The following is a 23,900-nucleotide window of genomic DNA, read 5'->3' on the forward strand; positions in this document are numbered from 1 at the left end:
GCCACAATATGAGTAGCCTCACCTTCTTACTGAAGTTTTATCAAATTACGTTTACTTTGTTTAAATGCCAATTCATTTTAAGCACTGCAAGATGTTTTTGTACAGGCTTAACTTGGCATAAAATTAGTTTATTGCAGGTTCACTTAGTTGGGCAATGTTCCGACTTCAAATCAATACAAATCTGTCCTAAACTTCAATAAGACGGTCTGCTTGCAAACCTGGCACCTGTTTAACTAAATGAATAGAAAGCAAACCAGAAAACTCCTCTGTTTCTTCAGCGGTGCCTTTTTGATGCTCCCATCCTGTAATTAAATGGTGAGGAGGTATTTACCAGCTCGGAGCCCTGGGGCAGCTCCTTGCCTTGGTAGCTGGTGGGTTTCTTACTGCAAGAAGGTCTCCCTGAACCTCATTCTCAGGGGAGGTGTTGACGGCCTCTCTGGGTTAATGATGGACCTGTCCTGGGCCAACAGCTTCATCACGCCCTCCCCACCAGCAGTCTGACTGCTGCTCTCTGACAAATTTGTGTAGAAGGAGCTGAAGAGATGCCCAGACATTTAAGGTCTACAGGAAAACCATCTACCCATTTCCTTCAACCTTATGATCTTCCCAAGTCTTCATCCCAACAATGAACATCCATCCTCAGGAATTTTCAGGTCCCCTCCTCCCTTGGAGAGCAGTGTTGCCCACTGTGGCACCATCTTCTCTGCCACAGAAACATGCAAAACACACAGTGCTCCTCCCCTCCCATGTCCAAAAATAAAAGACCAGGTGACTGCAAGGACCACACATGGTATCTTGCTTTGCCTCTGCCTTGCTCGCCAGGAAGAAAATTTCTCAATGCTTAAACTCCCCTCTTTGACAAGTAAAGACAAATTGTTCTTCATATGCGCAGGCAGCTGCAATGGCAAAGGCTGCACTGCTCCTCCTCGGATCGGGCTGCAATGAAACATGGCAGCACAGGGAAATGTGCCCGTCACAGACGGTGCCCTGACTTGCAATGCTGACGTCTCTTGATTTCAGGCACTGGAGTAATTTCTTTACTTGGGTCATTCTCTGTGGCCAGTATAGAAGCAGGAGGAGGGCTTCACTTTTACTCCTGCTTTTATTCCTGCTTCCCTAATGCTTACGTCTGTCTTTGAGCTGGTTGTCTGGGTGCTCTGCACACCCAGAAGAGAGATGACATTCTCAGACTAGTCTTCATGTTGTTCAATAGTAGAAAACTTTAGGATGCTAGCAACTGGTGCCCAGAATTTAGAGAAAAAAATATGGAGAAGGCATTTATGAAATCAAATAAAGAACTAATAAATTCAGGGCACCGCACTGTCTGAAGGTTCCCCATAAGAGAGGAAGGAAAAAAATACGATGAGCAGAAATGCTGCAGCACAGTTTAATGCTCATTGTTTACCTGCTTGGCGGCCTTAAGGAATTTCCCTTTGGATGCATCTTGAGCTCGTTCCCAAGAAATTTTTCCCTTGGTTATACTGCTGCCTTTGCTTTCCCCTTCTCACCTCACACAGCTAAGAAATGACATGCCACCTGAGGGCTTTTTTTTTGTGGATAATTTCAGCTACTTCTTGCTCAGTTAAGATTTTTGAAAAGATCAGACTCATGTACTCAAATCAGTTTAAAGTGCTTTGCAAGAAGGCAGCACAGGAATACTAAATCATTATTCATCATTTGACCAGACATGAAAATAATCCACACTCATAACTAGTTTCTTAAAACGGCCAGTGTAATTACTAATAGGTGGAAAAAGAAGGTAGGAAACAACTACTATTTCTGCAGACAAGGAGCAGACAAGGCTACAGCGAAACAGGCAATTTTCAGTTCTTTTTCAGCAAGCTTTCCACATGCTTTCTTGCCTTTGCACTCATAGACAGCCAATTTTCCATGTCCCTACTACATGCCAAATGGGGCAAGATTTTAAAGATACAGCTCTACGCCATCTGACTGCAGCAGACTAAAAGAAAAATGAAGTTCAGCACTTAACTGATCCCTTCACAATATTTCAGGGTAAATTAAAAATCAAAATGTCAAGAGGTTCAATATGTCAGTGGGCCTTTCGACAGAGCAGCCACTTCGAAGCCTAAATGGGAATTGTGCTCTTTCTAAAAACCAAACCCAAATGTGTGCAGCTGCTGCTCTGTTTCCAAATTCAGGCCCTTCATCTTCATATTTCCTTTGCAACCAAATTAGCAAAATATTCTGGCTGCTGTTCTACTTATTCTCAGAGCAGAAAACCCCCCATTTCACAGAACAGCTACCCATTTATTAGGATGGCTAGTCTTAATTATCTGCATTAAGGTAAAGCCTCAGAATCTCACCGTGTGCATTCTTCCACTGAGCAGAACTGTATTTGCTGCCCTCAACATCTTTATCTTGCCAGGCCCTCAGCAAATCATTTTTTTGTTTTGCCATCTCAGTTCATGTTTGTAAAACAGGAAAGATAATAAATGATAATACTTACCTTCTTCACAGAGATGTGGTGAAGATTAATTAGTTCTTGTTTATACCAAGATTGGCAATAGTGATCTGCAGGTTTGCAAAACATCGGAGTGATTGCTATCGCTGCCACGCTTGACAAAGAAGCACAGTCAAGGACAGGAGCTGGTGCCACTGCAATCATTTACAGGACTGGTGATATATGTGGCCTTGAAGAAAACTCCCTAAAACCAGAAGGAAATGCATATCAGGACACTCAGAAGTTGAGTTTGCAGAGCGGTGTTCACATGACAGCACGGTAGCAGCCCCGTTCCTTTGCAGCTCAGCAAAATCAGTGTTACCCACTAGTTGTAAAGGGGTGATTTAGTCTCATTGGAGCCTGCAAGAACCATCCTCTGCCATTAGCACATCGTGAGAAGAAAGATGTCCAGGTATCACAAAAAGGTTTGCCATCCTGCAGAGTCCATGTTGCTCCAGCTCCATCAAAGGGGACACAGACACGGGGCTCAGCCTGGCACAGGACTGGTGCTCTGAACAGGGGCCTGAGGCAGAATTTGGGTGCTAAAGCTCAAAACTTGCTCTGAACAACACTGGGAGCACCCAACCAGCTCTGAAGGTGCTTCCTGCGTGCCCTCCATCTCAGCCAGGCAGTGTGGGCTGGCATGGACCTTGTGGTGGAGCCCACCTCAAGCAAGCTGCTTCTCTGCCGCTTTGGCCGTGGCACCCCTGGAGTCTCCATTACCCACCAGAAGGAACTCCTTGCCTCCCACCACAAAACCTTTAGTCTGCTGGTAAATGCAGATGCATAAGCAATCTAAACTGCTTACTCTGTAACCTCCTAGATAGTGTTAAACTGCCTCCTCCTGAACTTCGCTATGGATGTGGTGAGGGATTTAACCTCTCCCACTCACGTACGCCTTCCCCGCCAGCCGCTGCGGACGTGTATTGTGCTATGGCAAATTGACACCTTTGGCGCTCAGCCTGCTGCGTTAGTTAGATACTTGCAGGCTGTCCAGTCAGCAGGTTAGGCTATTTTCATAGCAATGCATCCACAGCAAAATGTGTTTTTCCCCACAGCTGCCCAATTTGTTCTCACAGGTGCTCCTGAGCGTGGCCAGCTTTCAGCCTGAGCTTGCTGCAGGCAGGGCTGTCTCTGTACAAAATGACAGGAATCTGTGCCAGCCTGCAGGCCTTGTCCTCTGCCGTCTCCCTCTTCCCCACAGCTTTCCATAGGCTCCAGCTGTCGCTTTCCACCTTCCTCAGCATTTCCTTGCCACCCTGACAGCTGCCTCTGCCCTCCTGTGCCTGCAGTGAGGAGGAGACATGCCATGTCCAAACATGATGATGCAGCAAGCGCTGAGCTCCCCCTGGGCAAAGCGGGGTCTGTGGCTGGTGATGGCAGTGACTGGCAGCCAGTGACGGCTGGGCCTGGGTGCTGCAGGTTGCTGAGAGAGCAGACGGGATTTCTCTGGCTGGAGCTTTACTCCTCCTGAGGCCAAAGAGGTGTAGGTGACCAGCTGGAGCTGGCCACAGGAGATGCTGGTTCCTGCATAGCTCGCGGCTACTTTTGTTAAATCATCTGATGACAACTGGATGGGATTTGGGGGATGATTTTTCTGCTTTGGCAGAGACCAAAATGCTCTGTTAAGAAGAGGTGAATTTAGCAGAACATGTTTGAGATCTGGAACACCAATACCACAATTACCACATTGATCAGCAGATCACCAGTCCAGATGGTTGGTCCATCCTTGAACAACTGGGTTTTACAGGGTCCCTTGAATCCCGGGATCTTACCTTGTACTTCTTTACTTACAGCCCTTACTGTATAGCTCTGTATTTGTGCTGGTCCTCTTCAGCAGTCTGGTTGCTCCTCTGTTAGCCTTGTTTCTGCTGCACACCTCCCTGTAGGTACTGACTACAGCCATATGAATAAAAAATGCATCCGACACCAAGTTCTTTCACATTGTAACAAAAGCAGCACTGATAAAACTTCCCTGTTCTGCAAAGATATAATTTCTCAGCAAGGATTTTTAACAGCAGAGGTTCGGTTACTGTGGTGGACAGTTATGTCATTAAGGTCAAAGTCTAACAGGTTAGATTGTGCAAGGCCAAGAATGCCTTGTGATTTCAGGCTATAGACATCCATTTAGTGGTGTGAGATTAAAGACAGGCTGTATTTGGGGCAATTTGCATTGTAAAGTATATGCAGGTGACAGTGCAATATGACAGGAGATGTTATTACTGAGATTAGAATTTACACTTCTAACCTAAATTGGGATTGTTTTAGTCTGAGAAATCATGGTACCCTGGAAAAAAATTACTAAACATCTGATAACTTAATATTGACTGTGTCCAGTAAATACCCCTGTATTTTCCATTTCCAGCTAAGATTAATTTTCTGATCAAAGAAAATTTGATCAGAACTGCATTGACAGTGCAATAGCAGCAATATTACATGGCTTGAGGATATGTGTTGTACCTTTGAATCTCTACAGGAAAGCTAGTCTGGAGGGGATGATGATGGCTTGTGGTAGAAGCTCTGCAAATAATAATAACTCCTCTTTGGTTTTGGAAAGGAGTTATTTTTATGTATTTCCTGCTGTCAATCAGAGAAGTCCTTTCCTCACTTGGAAAGTACAGGCAGTCTTTGTTTTATGCCTTTAAAACTCTTATGATGCTTTTGGTTGAACCCTGTGCTAATTATGATTATTGCTATTTTGTTTTCTCAAAAAAAGTCCAGAAGTAGAGAAGAATGCGACTGCACCATTTGTTTTGGTGTTATAAACTATGTTAACAAGATTAATCTCTGTCCTCCCATGTCCAGAGTGACGGATAGCCCCCTTCTCTTTCTCCTCCCACTTCCATCTATTCCTGCTAGATCAGCTTTTCCCATCACAGGTGGAGCAGCTTCATCCAAACCACCTCTGAGTGTTTTCTGGTTAGCCTTTCACCCGTCATTTTGCATTATCACCTTCCTCGCTTTTCTACTACCATCACATTAAATATTCGCTGCTTCACAGTGCCTGTTAACTGGATGGTTTGCTACTAATATCTGGCTCTGAATAGAGACATCTTACTCAGAGTATTCCCAGCACCATCTGCTGCCTTTCTTTATTTCCATTTCTAGAAAGGGCTTCGCGGATATCTGAGAAGCAGGGGAGGAATCTGGATACGGTTGACACAAATCCCAGAAAACATTTGTCTGTTTGTCTTATGCGCTAATTAGCGCAGACTTGGTCAAAAGTGTTCTGAACTTTTATTTATTTATTTTACTCATTTCTATAGCATCTATCACCATGACAGCAACGTGCTTCAATGGCAGGAAATTAAAACACACAACACAGGCAGCTAATCAAATGCAGAAGCAAACAGAAGAGTTTTGTGCAGAGCCCTCAATGTCGCTACGGTCCTGCTTTGACAGGCAGTTGAGTTTCTGCAGGAAAAAAAAGAAAGATGTTTTGTTTGTTTCAAATTCCCTTTTCCCTTGAAAGCGTAAACGTGAAATTACTCTATCTGCCTCTGTTGGGATGTCTTATTTATTTTCCTGCTAGTGGCTGTTAAAGTAGATGATGTTTAATTATTTTCTAGGCCTAATTCAGGGCTTGCACAGTTCAGCATGGGGATTACGGTAGGATGGGTGTGGACTAACCTGCGCTGTTGTGGTGCAGCCTGGTCTGGCAGCTCCATTGCCTCCGTGGCCAGGATCCATCCACCCTCCCCTCTGTGGTGTCCTGCCTCTTGTTAACAGAGTCTCCTGTCACCCTTTGCCCTCCTGGGGCTGTGCAGGGGTTGGCAGGCGTCTGTGCAGGGCTGAACACCGTCTCCAGGCTCCTGGGGTGCAGCACACTTTTCTGGCAGGAGCAGGTGACAGGGCAGGTGTCTGGCTTGGTCCCGCGCACCGAGCCGCCTGCTCAGCCAGCAGCAGGGCTGGTGAGAGGTTTCGGCAGCCGGGAAGACCTGCTGAGCAGAGAAGAGAGGTTAAACCTGCCTGGGTAAATGGGGACAACAATCCAGCAAGGCTGTGTTTTATTGCTTTGCCTTTGAGGCAGCAGGTACCAGCAGGGAGGGACTGGGAGCTCGTTTTGCTGTTAGGAGTCGCTGAGCTAGTGAATTGTTGAGATTAAATCATTCACTTAATGAAGAAAGGCTGAACCAGGGTGAAGGCAGGAGAGCTGCGCAATGGGGCTGCAAGAGCCACGATTGCATGGATGCGTGGCCCATTGACTCCCCCTCTCCTCTCCTCACAGAGTGAGGGGCAAAGGAAAACCCAGCAGGAAAACAATTCCATGCAAATTTCTCAAATCTTTGAGAAATGTTTGTTTTGCAGGATCCAAAGAGGATCTCTTCTCTGGGCTTCATGAAGCTTTTTGTTTTAGCAGTATTTGAACACAAGCGTTACTGTGGTTCCCAGCGTGTTATGATTTTTCTCCAGTTTTCCATTTCTGGGCCGCAGCTGACTCCTGTCTCTGCACCTTGCACCCCCTGCCACGGGCATCGTTCATGTGCGAACCCCAGTCCCTTGCATCCCAGCAGCCAGAAGCACTGAATGGTCAGCTCAGCTGGTTGTTGGCCACGTGGCGAGTCGCAGAGTTGGGGCTAAAACTCTGCTCATCTGACGCTCTTTGCCTCAGACACTAAGCTACGCGGGGCAATGCTCACCTCCCTCTTCGGCAGATGAGGCTTTTCTGGTGTGACGTGATCAGCCTATAGTTAGGGCATGTTTTTATGACTGCATCTACATCTTTGGGGGCACGGTACAGTTACGGCATGGGAGCAGTATTTGGGGCTTCATGTGTTCAGCTAATTGCTGTGTTTAAAATTATTGTTTGAAAAGAAAGCTCTTCTAGAAAAATATTTTAAAGAAGGAATTTTAAATAAGCCATGGAGGGAGCCTAGTAAAAGTGTAACAAAATCATTTGGGGCTCTTTTTAACATTGACAAGAACCCTTTGAGCACTCTATGTAAGGTATTGCATATGTCAATCACAGTCTTGACCCTGTTAGAGACTTCAATCAGAAGTCTGCTAACTTGAACACTTTCATGAAATCATCATCTTATACCGGAGTCTTCAGATGATTTATTTTAGGGGCAACAGAATTTTATCAAAACCAATCTTTGTATTATTCTCTTGCACCTAAATTAGTTTTTACTTGTATTCTTTTGAGTCAACAGTTCAAACAGCTAAGTATACATACCAAGGAGCACCCTAACAGTCTGCTTTCATAATAAGCTTTTAGAATTGAAAACTAAAATGTACTTTTCTTGATTAGCATCAATAAAATATCTGCCACGTGAGTAATGAATCACGCAAAGCGTTAAGTCCTTCCCTGTACCCAGCAAGTCTACACAGGTGGGTAGAGGGGTGTTTTTCTGCTTTATTCCTGCAAGCTACACCTGGATTTCATAGAGTCATTGAGCAACTCATCTCATAAAGCCACACGCTAACATTAGCAGTATAAATCCTCTAAAAATAATTACATTGCTTCTACCTCAGGCTGTAAAAACTTGGGTGTGTTGTTAAACAGCTGTTGCCTTTCACTCTCCAAATGACCAGAATGATTCAAGGTGCAAAGCAACTGAGTCTTCTCCCAGGTGAGAGATGCTCCACAAATCTAAGACTCCCATTATTTGCCTGTCCATCCAGACACACATAGGAGGAAGTAATTTACCACTGGGGATTTTTCATCTGTGACTTACACTAATGAATGCATCTCTTTTTTCAGTTCTCTATCCAGCTTTTTGAGTTATTTACTTGATATTAATTACCTAAAACCTGTCACTATTTTGCAGAGTCCTTGCACCCAAGTGGCATTATTTCTTGCTGTAAGGGCACAGCAAGGTTAAATACCAAATGCCACTTGATGTGATTTTGCAGAGATTTTGGGCATATGGAGTCACCAAAGCTCCTGAGGCCATCATCAGATCCACTTGGCATTCGTAATCAGGAGTGAGCTGATTGTCTTTGCTTTCTATAACTCTGCATTTGAGTGGGGACTCTCTAAACTATTTCATCTGATAACATCTTGGCCAAACTTTCATTTTGTGTACTTAGCTAGGCAGTCTCTCCTTGCTTTGAAAACTGATTTTATATCCTGGCATTTTTCTCTTGTTTTAGTTTGATGTTTGTAGGTGCCAGTTTAGAGGCTGCTATTTTTTAAACTTTTTTCATTTCCTTGCATGTTTGCTTTAAAACGATTTGTTGGTATTGAGTGTGATGTATTTTAAATGGCTAAAATACAGCACATTGATGTAGATTCAATAGAAATTGATTTGAGATTGCAGCAAGCATGGTACCTTCACATGTTAAAATCGGAAGATATCATAGTTTCTGAAGTAGTGAACGTTAGCACCTGAGTAGTATTCACTGTCAAGCTCAGACTGAAGCCTATTTCTTTAAATAGGTTTAAGTTACTCTCTGGGCTGCAGATACTTACAGTTTTCTGTACTTTGAACCAAATCAAAGTTTGTTTTCCACTTGTCCGAGGAGAATAATTTTATGAACCCTACAGTGGACATCACTTTAGAAACCTGTATGAACATAATCACACGGCACTTTTTAAAAATCAAAAGTAACCTCAAAAAGGTTTTTGCTGCATAAGGAATGGCTGGAGCTCACATGTGCCTACTGAGGGTAATGGGCTCTAAATTTCATCTCCGTTCTCTGATCCGCAGGGGCAATTCCTCTCAACCTGATCCCAAAGTCTGCGGCAAACTTGTATTTAAGAGCCCTTGGGAGAGTATTTCATGGCATGGAGATTAGAAAGCAAGAACTGAAACTGGAAAGTGCTTCATGGTGTCTCTTTAACAGCTTAGGATTGATTCATTTTAGTATTTGTGTCTGGGTCGTATTCACTGCTGCCTCATAGATCAATGGCACGGTGGAGTCCCAGCTCTTGTTGATGCAGCATATGGGAACAGGATCCATTATCTTTAGTTCCCAGGACTATAAAATGTCTAATAAACTCAGCAGCAAGAGTGCCAGATTTCTGCAGCACTGCCAGCTGCTCTACCCTTGTTGTCTATTATGCTATGTTTTTAGTTTCATTATTGATGGGGAATGCTGATAGTCAAGCAAATGATGTCGCTTGCAGATTCGAGGCACTTTACTAAATCATCAATGGTATTTGAGGGTTTTAAGAGGGTAACAATAAAAGAAAACCAGTCAGAAAACAGCCCCTGGCACCTACAGAGTGAATTCATGGTTCACCTGGCTTACTCCTCCTTTGGAAACTAGGCCTCCGAAGTTGTGCTTATGGGATTTGTACATGAACGCTCAATGCAGTAGACAGGGGAAAACAAAAATCGTGCCTACCAGAGCAAGGAGGAGACCCAGGTGTGGGAGACCAGGGCTCACAGAAGGAGCAAAGCCATTTGGTAGAAATCCTCTTCACTGTGGCACTCTCCTAGTCTTTCCCCATCCCGCCTCCTCCTTCTTCTTTTTCTTTGGCCGGACAGGACCTGGATCAGAAAACAGGAGAAATCATCAGTTCAACACCTAATTAAAAAATATTTGCTCATTATCTCATAAGCCTCTTTCTCCCACGTCAGCACAACTTGTAAAGGTGACTTCAGCTGCTGTGCCTCCTCTTGCAAGGAGGGAGGGATTCATGCTGCAATGAGAAATCAGTTTAAATTCACATGGGCACAGTCAATCCTTAATCATATCAGCAAACTCAGGCTGGCTGCAGGAATCTCAGTAGGAAGTTCAAAAGTTCCAAATGTTCATCCCCTATGGCAGAACACAAGTCAGGGCATTCCTGACTGTTAGTTTGCTGATCCAGCAATTTTCCCAGTCTCTTCTCTAGCTGTTTACATTATAAATTGTTTCTCCCCTGTTTTTGCCACCCACCACTCTGTGGGTCCTGGTATACCTTTGGAATAAATTCCATAACTGCCCTGAAAATGGAGCAAAACATGATCTCGCATATGGACATTTTTATGGTGGGCTGGGGGAACAGCTTCCTACTCTGCTTTGCTTGTTCCCTATGCATTGTCACGAGGGGAATGTTGCAGTTCCTGACCAGTATTAGGTTTTATTGCTTTCTTTACTCCCCTGAGACATGGAGATCAAGCGCAGCTGGGGGAAGTTAGGCAACATTTTCAGTCTCTAGTGTCTTTAGTTGAGGCACTTCAAAATCAGTAGCAGGTACTCAAATGGAAGCCAGTTAATGTGACCCAGCATGCACAGCTCCCATTTAATCCACTGACTATTGATGCCTTTGATCAATCTCTAGATATTATTTCTTGCAAAGATAATCCTTTATCCCACAGGCAGGATCAGCTTCTGTATCTTGGACATGGGAAAACAACATTTGTAGCATTAACACTGGTATAAATGCAGAAGAAACTGTTTCCTTGGGTCTTACCCGGGCTAAGGTCTGTATGGTGGTGATTGGAGTAGCTATCACCCATGCATATAGTCAGGCTGCTCTTGGCTTGCAGGTCTGCTGGCACTGTTAAGTGCTCGTGTGCTTCTGCCAACGTTTCTGCAAGGAACAGAAATAAAGAAATTTGTGATCCAGAAGTTTCTTTTAAAGAACGTGGATCAGAGGTTTTGTGCAAACTACTTTCTTCAATTATTTAAAATTTGCTGTAATTACTGAGTATTTAAGAATATTCTAGGGAATAATTTCTGGGCTCTTCTGTTTTTCCCTTTACTGCCACATAGAGTCACAGCCATTAGAAATGCTAAAGGATGACTTTCATGAAAATGAAAGAGATGGCAATGGCATTGTTTGATGAAAACATGATTTCTGCTTGGTGAGGCTGTATATCCTGATCAGAAGACAATAAGAGATGGAGGATTCATTACTTCCATCGATACATCATTTAGAGTTTTTAACCCTTCTTCTTAGAAAATGCATTCCTGCTGTCTCGGATTTGTCTGGGTCTTAGTATTTCCTGCATTAAAGAACCTCATGGTTCCCAGTGTTTCATGAAGTACATTGTAATTGAGGCACCTCTCGTTCTTCTTTCTGATAAGCTAAGTAGATTGTGCTCTATGTTTCTCACTCTAAAATACTTCAGCTCTTAAACCATTTTTGTGGCACTTGGTGTGGCTTTTTTTTCTGTGCAGTCACCAATTTAGTTACACCCTTATTAAAAAAGATGGACTCTGGAGCTGAGTGCACTGTAAGGAGCTGGCCTCTTCTAGACTATAACCTAAAAAGCCTGTACCTGAATCTGCTCACATTCCTCTCTTTGTATACAGGGATTATTATACCTCGTTTTACTGTGGCTTTGCCCTGGCAACCTCTATCCTGGTTGCTTGTCCACTACGACCTTAAATCCTTTGTTGTTATTGTGGGGTTACCCTGCTGCCCATTTCCAGGAGTAGCTTCCAATCCACATCCATTCCCTTTCCACCTGCCTGCAGATAGATGCAATTTGAGTGATCTTGCTTTACCAAATGTTGCACTGCCTTCCACATGATTTAGTTTGCCTGGGATACTTTTAGAGGGCTGGCTAACACCTAACGTAGGATGCTGCTCTAGTGCCTCCTGTGCCAGCTCCACAACAGCTTTTCCCCAGGAAGCAACTGTGGTCCATGGAAGACCATAAAATGCATCCCCCTGGCCTGCCTCCTTAAGGCCATAAAACGTGAAAAAATGAATTCCTCTCCTCCATCGGTGCATTTGGTGCTCTGGGCCCCATCCCTGTGACAGACCTGTTGCTACCTGCCACATCTTTTGGATTTCATGAAGAGTCTTGGGTGGAAAACGTTTTCAATGTCTTGGTCATTTCTGACCTGCAGTGGAAGCATCTCCATTCAAATCCCACTCAAAAGTATCTCAGTTCTTCATCCATTTAATGCAGTCTTTACTGATATTGTGGAGTGCTTATTATTTAACTACCATGCTGTACAGTGCTAAGTGAAGCACCTGACGATGGGAAGAGGATTGCTGTATCACCAAATCCATTGTCAAAAAGAGAAATATTTTTTGAGACAGGTTTTCTATTTATAATAATGCTGACTGACACTAATTATCACTTAAAATCTGTATCAGCACTTCCATTTGGCATAAGAATGATGCCAGGAATCTCCTTCAGCAGCAAGAAGAATGTAATGCCTCCATGTTAGGTCCCCAGAATGGCTCTAGTGTTGTCTGCAACCACACACGGGTGTTGCTGTGTGACAGAAATGGAAAGTATTGCCCTCTCCTTTTAATATCCCTTGATTTTCCAATCGGTTTGCATGCTCAGGCCTTTGCTTTGCTGCTCAACTCCACTTTATGAGCATGGCAGGGTGATTTATTAAGGACTTCGAGCGGGAGACACGAGGGTCACGGCTGCCCTGCTCTCGGGGGGTTGGCCAAGCCCCCCTCCCCAGCTGGAGCCACGGAGCAGCTATTTGTACAGCACGTGGTGGCAGCGCAGTATGGCACTCGCCCATTAAAATGCTTTCAGTGCTTGTCCTTGTGACTTAAATAAACGCTTTCGGGTTTCCAGGCGAGGGTTTTAGAGATGTCCGTCTCTTCGTTCATTTTTTTAGTCCTTTACGTGTTGTTATTGCTTCCATTTCTTAAAGCCCCACAAATTGTAAGCCTGTGGCTTGCAGTGAAGGCATGCTGGTAAATGATTTATAGAGGGTCCTACAAATCATGTTGCATAGAGCACAACCCCTTCCCCCACAGCAACAGTCATCATCTCAGAGCAGCACAGTCTTCGAGGGAGCTAAGCTGTCCTTTCCCTGCCAAGATTTAGGAAGCCAAACAGTAAAATGCAGCTAGAAGTGAGAGTAAACACGCCATAATAACAACCCGGTATTTAAGTTTCAGCAGGGTTTAAGGTGGTAAGCTCTTGCTTATCATTGGTATTATAATGTAACATTAACAGGCATCTGTATTTTGTTTTAATGCTTTTACTGATATATACAGGGTGTTTTAAAAAGATGGACCCAATTCAAAATTGCTATATCTCAGCAACTATGAATGAAACTCTTACAGTCCGTACAGCAGATGGAGGGAACATAGAGCATTTATAAAAAGGTTACTAAAACTTGATAACTGATTAAACAATTTATAATCTTTTGTGTAATTTTAACATGTTGGATCCATCTTTTTGAAACACCCTGTGTAAACTCCAATATGTAAATATGTCAGCAAGGAGTTAAATTTCCTTCAAGGATTAAAAGGCAAGCAGAAATTTCTAACAGTTAAATGAACTGCAGAAATCTCCATTATTAATCGTGGTCTCGACTATACCAATCCAGTCAAACCTCAGAGTAGTTGCAGCAGATCTGAGAGCACAATTTGGCTCTGTGGTGCTCACTTCAGGACTTTGCAGCCAGAGAGCCCTCAGCACCACCCCAGAAAGACATCACATACGATGCTTCACAGGGCACGTGACAATGCCCACATGTACAACAAATGCTTAAAAACCCCTCAGCCCCCCCAGGCTCCCAAGCCCAGCAAAGGGATGCTCTTACCCGGCTGCCTCCCAGCAGCACCATATGCACTTGGGTAGAGGCTCTTATGATTCTATCAGCGTAGGAAGTTTGGGGAACCATGCTGGCCTTGGCTGGCTCGGGCGTACGGTGAATATGAAGAGCTTGTAAAATTGCCTACACTGCTTTCTGCTTTCTCTTGTTCTCTGGGCTGAACAGAGAATCAGAGAGAACAATTTAGGCTGGGAGGGACCTCAGGGGTCATATAGGGCAACCCCTGCAAGAAGCAGCGCCAATTACATCACGTTGCGCAGAGCCTTGTCCAAATGGGGTTATAATATTGCTGAGGAAGGAGACCACAGCCTCTGTGGGCTCAAGCTCCAGCGTTTTGACTACCCTTCTTGTGAAGAAATTTTTGTGCTAATATCTAATCTGAATTTCCTGCACGTCAACTTGCATCTCTTGCCTCTTCTTCTATCCAGCTGCACCTCTCAGAAGAGTCCAGTTCAACCCTTGCCCAGCCTTCAGGCAGTCGCTCCAGGTCAAGAAGCAAAGCCCCACACTTTGTCAGCTCTGTTGATTTTAGTGGTTCCAAAGAGTTAATTCAATAAAACATCACAAGGAAAGCATTTCTGGTACCTAGAAAGGAATGATTTGCCATTCAGTGAAACAACTAGATTAACAGATTGCAATTTAGACAAAATATTTGACCAAGGAATTTGCCAAATGGTAGAAATGAAAATATTTTTTGTTTTTTACTAAATTAAAAGTTCCTCTGGGGATGTTTATCAGCAAGGTATACCCTCAAAAATAATCAAAACACTGCTGGAGCTATAGACTAATGTCTTAGCAAGACACACGATCTCCTTAATGGAAAAGTGAATTTTAGCCACTGCGATACTCCATCTGATGAGGACACTTAGCTGTGATGGGGTGGAATAAAGTGTTTTATTATACTAAAGTGAATCACACTGCGAGTGTTGGGGATATGGTTAATGCAAGTACAGAGAAATTACACAGTGTCTGTTTTGACTTTCTGATCTCCTCTAATGGACACACAGCCTCCGGGCCAAGTGCTCGGAGAGTTTTGTGCCATGACATTTTCTCCAGTTATTAGCTAGGCTTTTCATCCAAAGTACCTGGTGGCTGCGGCTCATTCACAAACCCAGAATTTACGGCTGGGAATGTAAAGGGCTCCTTCCTGCATCCAGCATCCTTCATTTGGATCCCATTTTCCTTTAATGACACATTAGCCATTTTAAGGCATTAACTGATGTCACCTGTACAATGAGGTAAATGAAGCAAAATCAACAGCTCCCCACAGGGCTTTGCCTGTGGATTTTTTTATCAGCCTTCATCCTCCAACCGAGGCTATTTTCCTCTCTTTAAAATCCACCTTAGCTCCCTGTTTAGATGCTTCATCAGTGAAGGCAGCGTGCTGATGGGGAGCCGGCAGGTCGGCGCAGGCAGAGCCACGCTGCTCCTGCTGGAAAACTGCTTTACCAACCTTGAAGGCTGCTGGGGGGTGCGGCGAATCCTGCAGAGGAAGCACACCCCTGCAAATTCAACTAGAGGGCCTTTGAATAGCGCTTTATAAGAAAGCCTCTCTGTTTCTGTACTGCTGTTGCTGATTTGAGTTTGGTTTTCTCTTTTGTTTGTTTTTCTAGTCGGACTGCCTGGGACAAACGGATCTTGGGAAGCAGAGGGACTGTCAGAGGTAAAGTCTTGGGTTCAAGTTAAACACTTCTCCATTTTATATATTGGATAAGAGGGTTTTTTATCTAAATATTCAACATATGTCCATATATATGTACACATATACCTAAACAAAGTGACTGCTTTGTCCCACAGCCTCTTTTCCTGCTGTCGCCTCATTTCCCCCACCTGCCTCCCAGTCTCTGCCGGTTTATGTTGAAAACCCACTGAATCCCTAGCTGGTGTAAGACACTCTACTTCACTATTTAAATTTCTCTCCCCATCAATCCTTAGACTGTTTGTTTTCCCCACCGCTACTGAACTGGGCTTGTTGTGCAGAGCTGAGTTATTGCAATGGTCTGGCTTCAAATTTGTCTTGGTCTTGTCCAGGCGACGAGGAAATGCATGCAAAAATAGTCTCCTAGGAAAACTGACCGTGGAAAATTCAGCTTAAGGAGCAATAAAAGAATTTACTGCTGTCACACGGAAACCAACAGGAGAATTTAAGTCTCCCAGAGCAAGCTCCCTCTGGGAGCATTTCTGTCCTTGGGAAAGGAAGGGAATGGTCCTCAAGATGCTACCTCAGAGGCCAGTAGCTTACTGCAGTGCATCGCCATCCTGACCCATCAACCTAGGACTCCCCTGGCCAGCCCGCTTGAGTGCTGCAGCATCTCCTGATGAGGCTTTACCTTCCAGCTTCACAAGAAAAGGCAGGAGCAGCTCCTTGCTGAGAGCTGTTGCACCCCAGCCTGTGCAAGGAGCAAAGGGGATTATATTTCCCCAGCAGGCAAAGTGGTCCACCCGACCACCCCCACAGCCACACTGCTCCCTGTCCTGGGGATTTCTCAGTGTCCCCTCTGTCCCCTAGTAATTTTCCAGTTGTTGCCTTTTGTCAGGCAGAGGACAGGATTTGCACCCCTCACTGACCTGGAGGAGGTCTCAGAAGGCTTTTTTGTCTCCTTTCATCTAGGCATTTCTGCTGGTTCCTAGCTCTCAGCCCAAAACTTGAGGGTAAACTGACATTCAGGCCCATCGCTTTCAATAAATGGCTGAAAGCCCCAAACTGGCCTGCCCTGCGTTGGTTTGGGGTCTGGGCAGGAGAGCCGGCAGACAGTCCCCATCAGTCACAGCCCCTCAGGGCTGTATCGGCGCTCTGGGCTGAGGGGCAGAGAGGCAGGGAGGTGTCCCTGCCGGGTGTTTCTGGGAAGGGATTTCCTAAGAACCTTATGCCTGTGTACACGGCTCCAGGAGTGTGCATCGCTCCTTGCAGAGCTGGGTGAGGGCAGAGCACTGCACAGCTCTAAATGCTTATTTTTCCCTGTGGCTGGCACATAGGCACCCTGAAGTCTTGACAAGTTTGTATACAAGCATCTTTCCCTGCGAGCTGTTTCTCCAAAGTCTTTGTAATTTTTCTTTCAGTTTTTTTCAGTCTCAAGCTCTTTTTCCTGCTTTACGTCATGCTTTCCATTTTAGAGATGTCAGATGATCTATGATAAACTGACAGTATGTGCAGGAACAGCAAGGAGACGAGGTCCATTTTAATGAGACTAACTCTACTGGGTAGTGAAAACTGTGCCTCGACAAGCCCCTGGATGTTGTTTCTCTTTGCAAAGCGTCTTAATGGCATAAAAGGATTTTTACACAAATAAGGAAAGGCAATTCCCAAAACAGATTTCTTTCAGTAGCCATTGAAATGGAAAGTTACCACTGAGAATTGCATGCTCCCCTTTAAGACGTAAGCACGATCAGAAATCAGTATTCTCTTGGCTCCTGAAAACAGCCTGATATATTTCTGAATAAACAGTGTGTTTGCTTGGGATTCACTATTCACCCAGCAGATCCTGCAAGCACCCTGTGTTTTCTCTGCGGTCATCTGTAGGAGTCTGAATTACTGAAAGCAGAGGGGTGGGGAGGGAGCGAGAGAGAAAGAACATGTGAGGGAGGACGAAGCTGTGGCTGGACTTCAGTCAAGGGAACCTCACAAACGGGTTTAGAAATAAATGCTTTTCATTATCATGTGTGTTCCTTAACTTTGTTACTATGGCTTGAGAAGACTATTGGCACACCCCCTGCCCGCTGGCACAGAGATCAAATCACACGTATGGATAGTGCTACCCAGCACTTGCTCAATACAACCCGCTCCTTCAGTGGCACAGGCAGAGTTTGGATGCTTGAGAGGTAGAAGGAGTACAGACAAATAACAAAGCTCAAGGTAAATGTGACAAGGCACCGCCATGCTCTCCAGTCCTGTGGCATTTCAGGAAAGGACTTGGTGCTTTCATCTCCTGTGTAGCATCATTATTCTCTGCAGATGAAGTCAAGACGAAAACTTTTGGTCCTGTAACTATCTAATAACTAGCACATTGGTAGGCAATTAATTGCAAGGGCAATTTGGCGTGCATTTCAGGGCTGTATTCATTTTCTGACTCCCCACGGAAATCACTGCTCGTTCTTACCTCCAATGCAGATTCAAGTAACACAGCATGTGAAGTCAATCTTCATGGGTAAGTTATTAGTCTTTTGGGCAGACTGGGCTCATACTTCATGCCGGTTGCCAATACAATCTTGGTGAATTTTGGAGAGGTAATCGTAGTTCAAATAGGGTCAGCGTACAAGGCCAAGGCTGTTGACGGCTATTTTCTGAGGTTTGCTGTGGTCAGGAATGCCTGTGACATCTATTTCAATTCAGATTCCTGCAGAAACCAGAAAGACATCTTCACTTAGGCCTTTACTTAAGGAATTCCTTACCATAGGATACAAACTTGAACTACAATGTAATTACATACAAACCCTCAGCAATTAAGTGATACACAGAATAATTTATGCATACTGGCACTAGCTAAACACAAAAAGACAGCTAGTCCTGCTGCAAGTTGCAAAGAAAAGCTCTCTTTCAATGGTTTATTTTTAATGCAGACACCACTAGCTTAATATGTTCTGGAGCATCTACAGAGAATAATTTTTAAGGAATATATTTTTTAAATCTTGCTTTCCAGGGAAGTATTTTTTTATCTAGTACTCTTGCCTAAGCTATTTTTGGACCCAAATACACAAATTCTAACGTTTTCTGGGCAACATTGTGAAAAATTGAATAGATGAATAGGAGATATAAAATACTCCAGACTGCGTAAGGCTTACCCAGTCCAGTTTGCCTGTTCTTTACTGAAATGTGGATTTAGTGATGATTTGTTCAAGCCTGCAGGAAATCTTATTTATCTATGTATTTAAAAAAAATAATAAATAAATTAAAAAATCAAATGTTCTGATCTAAAATTCTATTTCTGAGTACAAATGACTCCTGTATTTTTTCAGCTAGGTCTGGAATATCTCTCCAAGGTAACTACAGTCTATTCTTCAGTTTACTCTTTGTTTGTAAAAGTCAGGTTTGTTTAAACAGGTGTAGAAAATTCCACATACCCACTGATGAGAGTATATTAACCAATTTTTAAAAGTCTGATCAGAACAACTGCAGGAAAGAGATCAACATTATCTTGATGGTCATTCCAAGTGCTAATTTTGACTTCAGCAATACTAAATACTAAAATGGGTTCCCAGAGAAGAATTGTAAATCTTGTATTTAAGAAAAAAGAAAGTGCGATCCTAGGAAACAGATGCAGATTTCTCCACATCTCTGCAAGTGTCCAATCTCTGCACATCTGCTCAATAGCTTTAGCAGTGGGACACGTGTGTGATTTATTCACTTTCAGATCTTCCCAAGGAAGGAAGCAAAGCAATATTAAAATCTCCTGTTGCTAGTCAGCGAGTAGATGGTATTCACCATGGGAAGAGCAGTAAGGCGGGCGTGCGAAGGCACAGACAGCTGTAGCTGGTACCTTTTTAGAATAAGGTGAATGGAGTAAGGTGACAAAGAAAGCTTTGATTTCCGTCCATCAGGACAACAAACAAACAAAACAAACAGAGCAGCCGTGCACGCACAGTGACACCAAGACAGGCATGGGGAGTACCAGCTCAGCGCAGCATAGCCCTGTGCATCACCAAAGCAATACTGGGGTGGTGACAGCAGGACAGACGCGTTACCGCGGTGCTCTGACCCAGCCGATAGACCTTGCACTCCTCTCTTCTGACAGCTAACCTAGATAGCTGGGACCGGGGCTTTTTCTGCACTAAGGGCCCCCTTATTGCTCCTTTGGGGACTGTTGCTAGCAGCAGCTCGGGGACAAAAAAGCCCAGGGTCTTTGGGTACCATGGATCTCACAGCCATGAAACAGCAGAGAGATGCCAAAGGACATATGGAGCACAGCTGGTGGCAGTTACTGACCAGGCACCTAAAACCAGCTCTGTAAATGACTTAACAGCATCACAGCAAACACCTGCTCATGCTTGCTGTGCCTCATTGTGGGGACACTGCATCTATAAGAAGTTTGTGTCGCTTTGTACAATTAGGTGTCAGAGACTGCAGTAAAACCAGCTATTTGTCGTCCCTTCGAAGCAAACCAGCGGGTGTCTTGCCTCACCAAAGCAGCACGGCAGCCTGGACTGGTCCCTGGCCCCCACGTCCCAGGGGAAGCCTCCACCAGATGCCCCCACACCGACAGCCGACAAGATATTCAGAAAGCGCCAGCAGCATGGAAATTACAAAGATGCATCAAAAAAGCTTCCCTGTCTGTCTCCCCACACAGCAGACCCAGCGGATCTTTGATAGATTTGAAGCCCTAAAAGGAGATCTCTGTGTTCTGGTACTGCTTGAGCCTCCACAAAGGAGATGAAAAGGAGGAATAAAACATCTGAACAGCCCAATCTGGCCTGAACTGCATGCATTCATTACGGCAAAGACGGATTTCTTCTGGTTCCTCCTCCATATCCTCCTCCTCAGTGGTGGCAGCAATAAGCTTGACACTCCAATTACAGGATATTCGTGTTAAACAGAGAAGAGGGACAGCTAGTCAGTGGCAGACGTTTAGGATATGGCATTCAAGGCTCCGTGCAGCCAGCAGAAACCTGGAGGAACAGACTGAAACTGCTCTAATGGCCCAGCTCCTCACGACTCTTCCGTATAGACTTAAATTAACTCCAAGCAGTCAGTGTCACCCATGACTTAAATCAGGGTCCAAATGTACTCACTTCACCAAAGCTACCGTGAAATGGGACTTGTGGCCCGGAGGCTGTCGGGGACCTGTCGTGTGGGGCCGCTGTTGTGGCACACCATCGCAAAGTGCCTTTTCCATGCCTCTCCATGCCTTTTCCCCTCCCTCCATGTTTCCATTTGGCTGTTCCTCATCCCTGAGATCCCCAGCACAGGGTCTCAGGCCAGGAACTCACTCTGTCCATTTACAAAACCATGCAGATAAAATCTATTCAAAGGCTTGTGCAAAAGCATTTGATGTTTGTGGCTCTGAGACCGCTTTGTCCTTACAAACTTGAGAAAAAAATTTTGCCTTTTTTCCCCTCAGATGGGAACGGTAATGCAGGCTAAGAAAAATGTCATTAATAATACAAACTGCAGGCCTTTGGGAGAAATTTTAGTTTGGAAAAGTGACTACTGTGCATGAATATGTCATGCCATCAGAAGTTTATCTGGATTTTCTTGACTCTTCACATATGCGTATATTTCTCTTCTGCCACACATGGTCCTTTTTCCTTATTTATTTAGGGTATAATTATAAGTGCATGCTTAAATTAGAATAAATGAACAGAGATTCATCTAGTCAATAGGCGTTTTTCTAGGGAAAAAATTGTTTTCCTTCAGATATTGGTTTTCTTCAGTTTTTTTTTGTCTATTTTTAATTTCAAGGTACTTCTCTTATGTTTTATTCACTTCTTTTCATTAGGTAAAGGAAGGCCTTGGCATGAAAACCTGTCCTGAATCCACTGCCTGCTTGACAGATATATACAAAGACTTGAAACATGAGAGGAAAAGCAGATGATTGCAAGAAAGGCAAAACAAAAACCAACCAACCAAACAAACACCAACGAAACAAAAGAAAGGAATTAAGAAGGCACAGGGGCATGTATTAATACCATGTGAGTGCCATTGCATGCGTTGGTTCGTAGGAGTGATGTACAGCGTCTTGTTTGATGGCTGAAGACTGCAGACCTCAACGATGAATCTCTACTGCCTTCTAAAAAGATAGGGCCCTCCTTTTTATCTCTAGATTGATCCTGACCAGTTTGCTGCAAATAGATACTGCTTGAATTTCAAATATTGAGTGCTGGTATCGGCGATTGGTCCCACACTGTAAATCACATGCTAATGTTTCTCTGTCTTGACTGGATGAGAATAAACATAATAATCAGGAAGAGGCCTTGAAGAAGCCACTGCAGCTTTAAATCTCTCAGGGAGCAGCAGCAGTTTAGGGAGAAGAGGCTGATAAAGTGGATTAGGGAATTCTAGAAAATTTAAAACCTGCTCCTTTCTGGGCCACACAGGCTCTGCCCACGGCATCATTCCTGGGAAAATTAGGCTGCTGTGAAATTTATTGCCGGGGTGCAGAATTTACATTTCAATTTCTCTTGTCACAGTCTGGGCTGTGGCCAGATCCCCTCTGCCTGCCTTAACCGCTCCTGCACTGCGCCCCGTCACAGCCCTGCGCAGCCCCCGGCCCCAGACCGCTCCGCCGTGCTTTTGGGGGCTGCTGGAGACAACTGCAACCCCCTCTTCCCAAAGTTTAAGGAGAGCAAGGCTGGCCAGGGAGGGTTGCAGAGGTTGGTTGCTGTTGCTTTTCACTATATTGCTGCCTTCATGGCCAAGCAAGGAGTTATATTTTTGATGCTACAGAAACTAAGTGGGGTTGATTTTTTTCCATTGTCAATAAATTCCGCTTGGGGGTTTAGCTGAGAAGAGGTAAGCACAAGCCAAGGCAGGCGACAACCATCTCTAGATTTGCAGGAAAGGACCCATGATCCTCTTCCTAGGAATCGACAGGGCTCTGCTGGGCTCCACATCCAGATACACCCTCACGGCCCAGGCGATGACAAACTGCTCCCACCCTATGGGGAAGGACTGGGAGGTGGGAAGTCTTGAAGACCTTATCTGAAGAACTGAAGAAGAGGAAGAAGAAAAGGAAGCAGAATATTTTGGCAAGACAAATTTGGAGGGAGAGGAGGGTAGGAAAAGAAATAGTGAGAAATGTCAGAGTGCAAAATAGTGAGATTGCTGATGATAAAGCAATTATGGACAGTATTTGATTGAACTTCTTAAGAGGGCCATCCCAGGCCCTTGGTGCTCTGTGTTAGCTCTCCTTGTCAAAGAGGTCAGCAGCAGGAAGGTTTGCAGAAATGGTGATCGTTACGTGGGTATTTATAAACATCCAGCATGCTGCCAGACACAGGATAGGAACAGGCTGTATTACCTCTGGGAGTGACCAGAATTAGCCAAAACATAGAGAATAATTTAGGTTGGAGAAGACCTTTAAGATCATGCAGTCCAACAGTAAATAGCTTGAAATGAGCAACGCATTCCTTTGTGGAGGAGTCTAAGCCTAACACTGATTTCATGCCTAGCTGAAATTATGTCTAAATTTGAAAAGAAGAAGAAACTTCCTCAGAGGTGTTTTGCAACTGTAAATGAGACATAACTTGCATCATCTATGAACTATGATGAACTGTTATTATCATTTGAGTTACACGTCCCTTAGAAAGCCAGGAGGAGTTCCGACCCTGGATTAGGAGTCCCTCCTGACACTCAGATAGGAGGTGCTTAGGGAAATGGAGTTGTCCAGGGTGTCACCACCTTGAGGTGAACGATAGCTTGAGGTGGAAGGGTGGAGAATAAATGTTACTGCAAGAAAAGCTGCTGAATTTCCTTTTGAGAGACTGATAATCCCGCAGGCTTCTGCAGAAGCAGCTTTTGATTATCATTGCTGATGATATTAGAAGACATCTCTGGAGTCTGTCCCTTAAAAAATGTTTCCCTAGTGCTACTTGAAAACATATGGGTTGGGAACTGAAGTGAAAAAGTGATGTTTTACTAACTCTCTTGGCATGATGGAAGCTTAGAAAATGATGTGCCGGATACTGGAGGTGCATTTTTAACAGTAAATGACACCTAACTAGGCTGGTAAATGTAGATGAGAAAAGAAGTTGGAACAAGAAAAAGGAGCTGGTTAAAGAACCAAATGAGAAAAGATGGATCAGACCTACAGTTGGGGTGGATTGGAGCATCTCCGCTAACTTTATCAGACCCATTTTGAGTTGCGTGAACTCACTGAAGATCTAGACATATACTAGCAACTTATACATAGGGTTTGAGCGAACGAGGTCTAACAGAGCATTTTCAAATGCAGCGACTTCCTAAGGTCTTTATCAAGCAATAAATGGGCAAGCTCAGGCTGCAATTTGGAAGGGAACAGATGAACAGAAAGATGGAGCCAGTGTCAGTGCATTTTGCCAGCTCCAGCAATCGCACCAGCAGTGCCTA

At 44.3% G+C, this 23,900-nt stretch overlaps 1 protein-coding gene and 1 long non-coding RNA gene across 10 annotated transcripts in view; one reads left to right on the forward strand and one right to left on the reverse strand.

Annotated features, from left to right (window-relative positions):
• CXXC4 (CXXC finger protein 4) overlaps positions 1-21,448 on the forward strand; it is a 102,294-nt gene extending 80,846 nt beyond the window's left edge. For both annotated transcript variants that reach the window (XR_010472580.1, XR_010472581.1), the window contains 2 exons: positions 15,496-15,545; positions 21,313-21,448. The gene's annotated coding sequence lies outside the window, so the exon portion shown is untranslated. The remainder of the gene's footprint in view (positions 1-15,495; positions 15,546-21,312) is intronic.
• The window catches only part of LOC110356328 (uncharacterized), a 244,019-nt gene that overhangs the window by 19,266 nt on the left and 200,853 nt on the right, over positions 1-23,900 (reverse strand). For 7 of the 8 annotated variants that reach the window (XR_010472583.1, XR_010472589.1, XR_010472584.1 and 4 more), the window contains 6 exons: positions 17,980-18,216; positions 13,871-14,467; positions 10,809-10,928; positions 9,755-9,900; positions 6,092-6,399; positions 2,468-5,875 (listed from right to left, as the gene is read on the reverse strand). This is a non-coding gene — a long non-coding RNA (uncharacterized LOC110356328). Of the gene's footprint in view, positions 1-2,467; positions 5,876-6,091; positions 6,403-9,754; positions 9,901-10,808; positions 10,929-13,870; positions 14,468-17,979; positions 18,217-23,900 lie in introns of all 8 variants that reach the window. The other variant, XR_010472585.1, reaches the window with a different exon arrangement.

Source organism: Columba livia, chromosome 4 (assembly GCF_036013475.1).
Source record: "Columba livia isolate bColLiv1 breed racing homer chromosome 4, bColLiv1.pat.W.v2, whole genome shotgun sequence".
In the NCBI taxonomy this organism is placed as follows: domain Eukaryota; kingdom Metazoa; phylum Chordata; class Aves; order Columbiformes; family Columbidae; genus Columba; species Columba livia.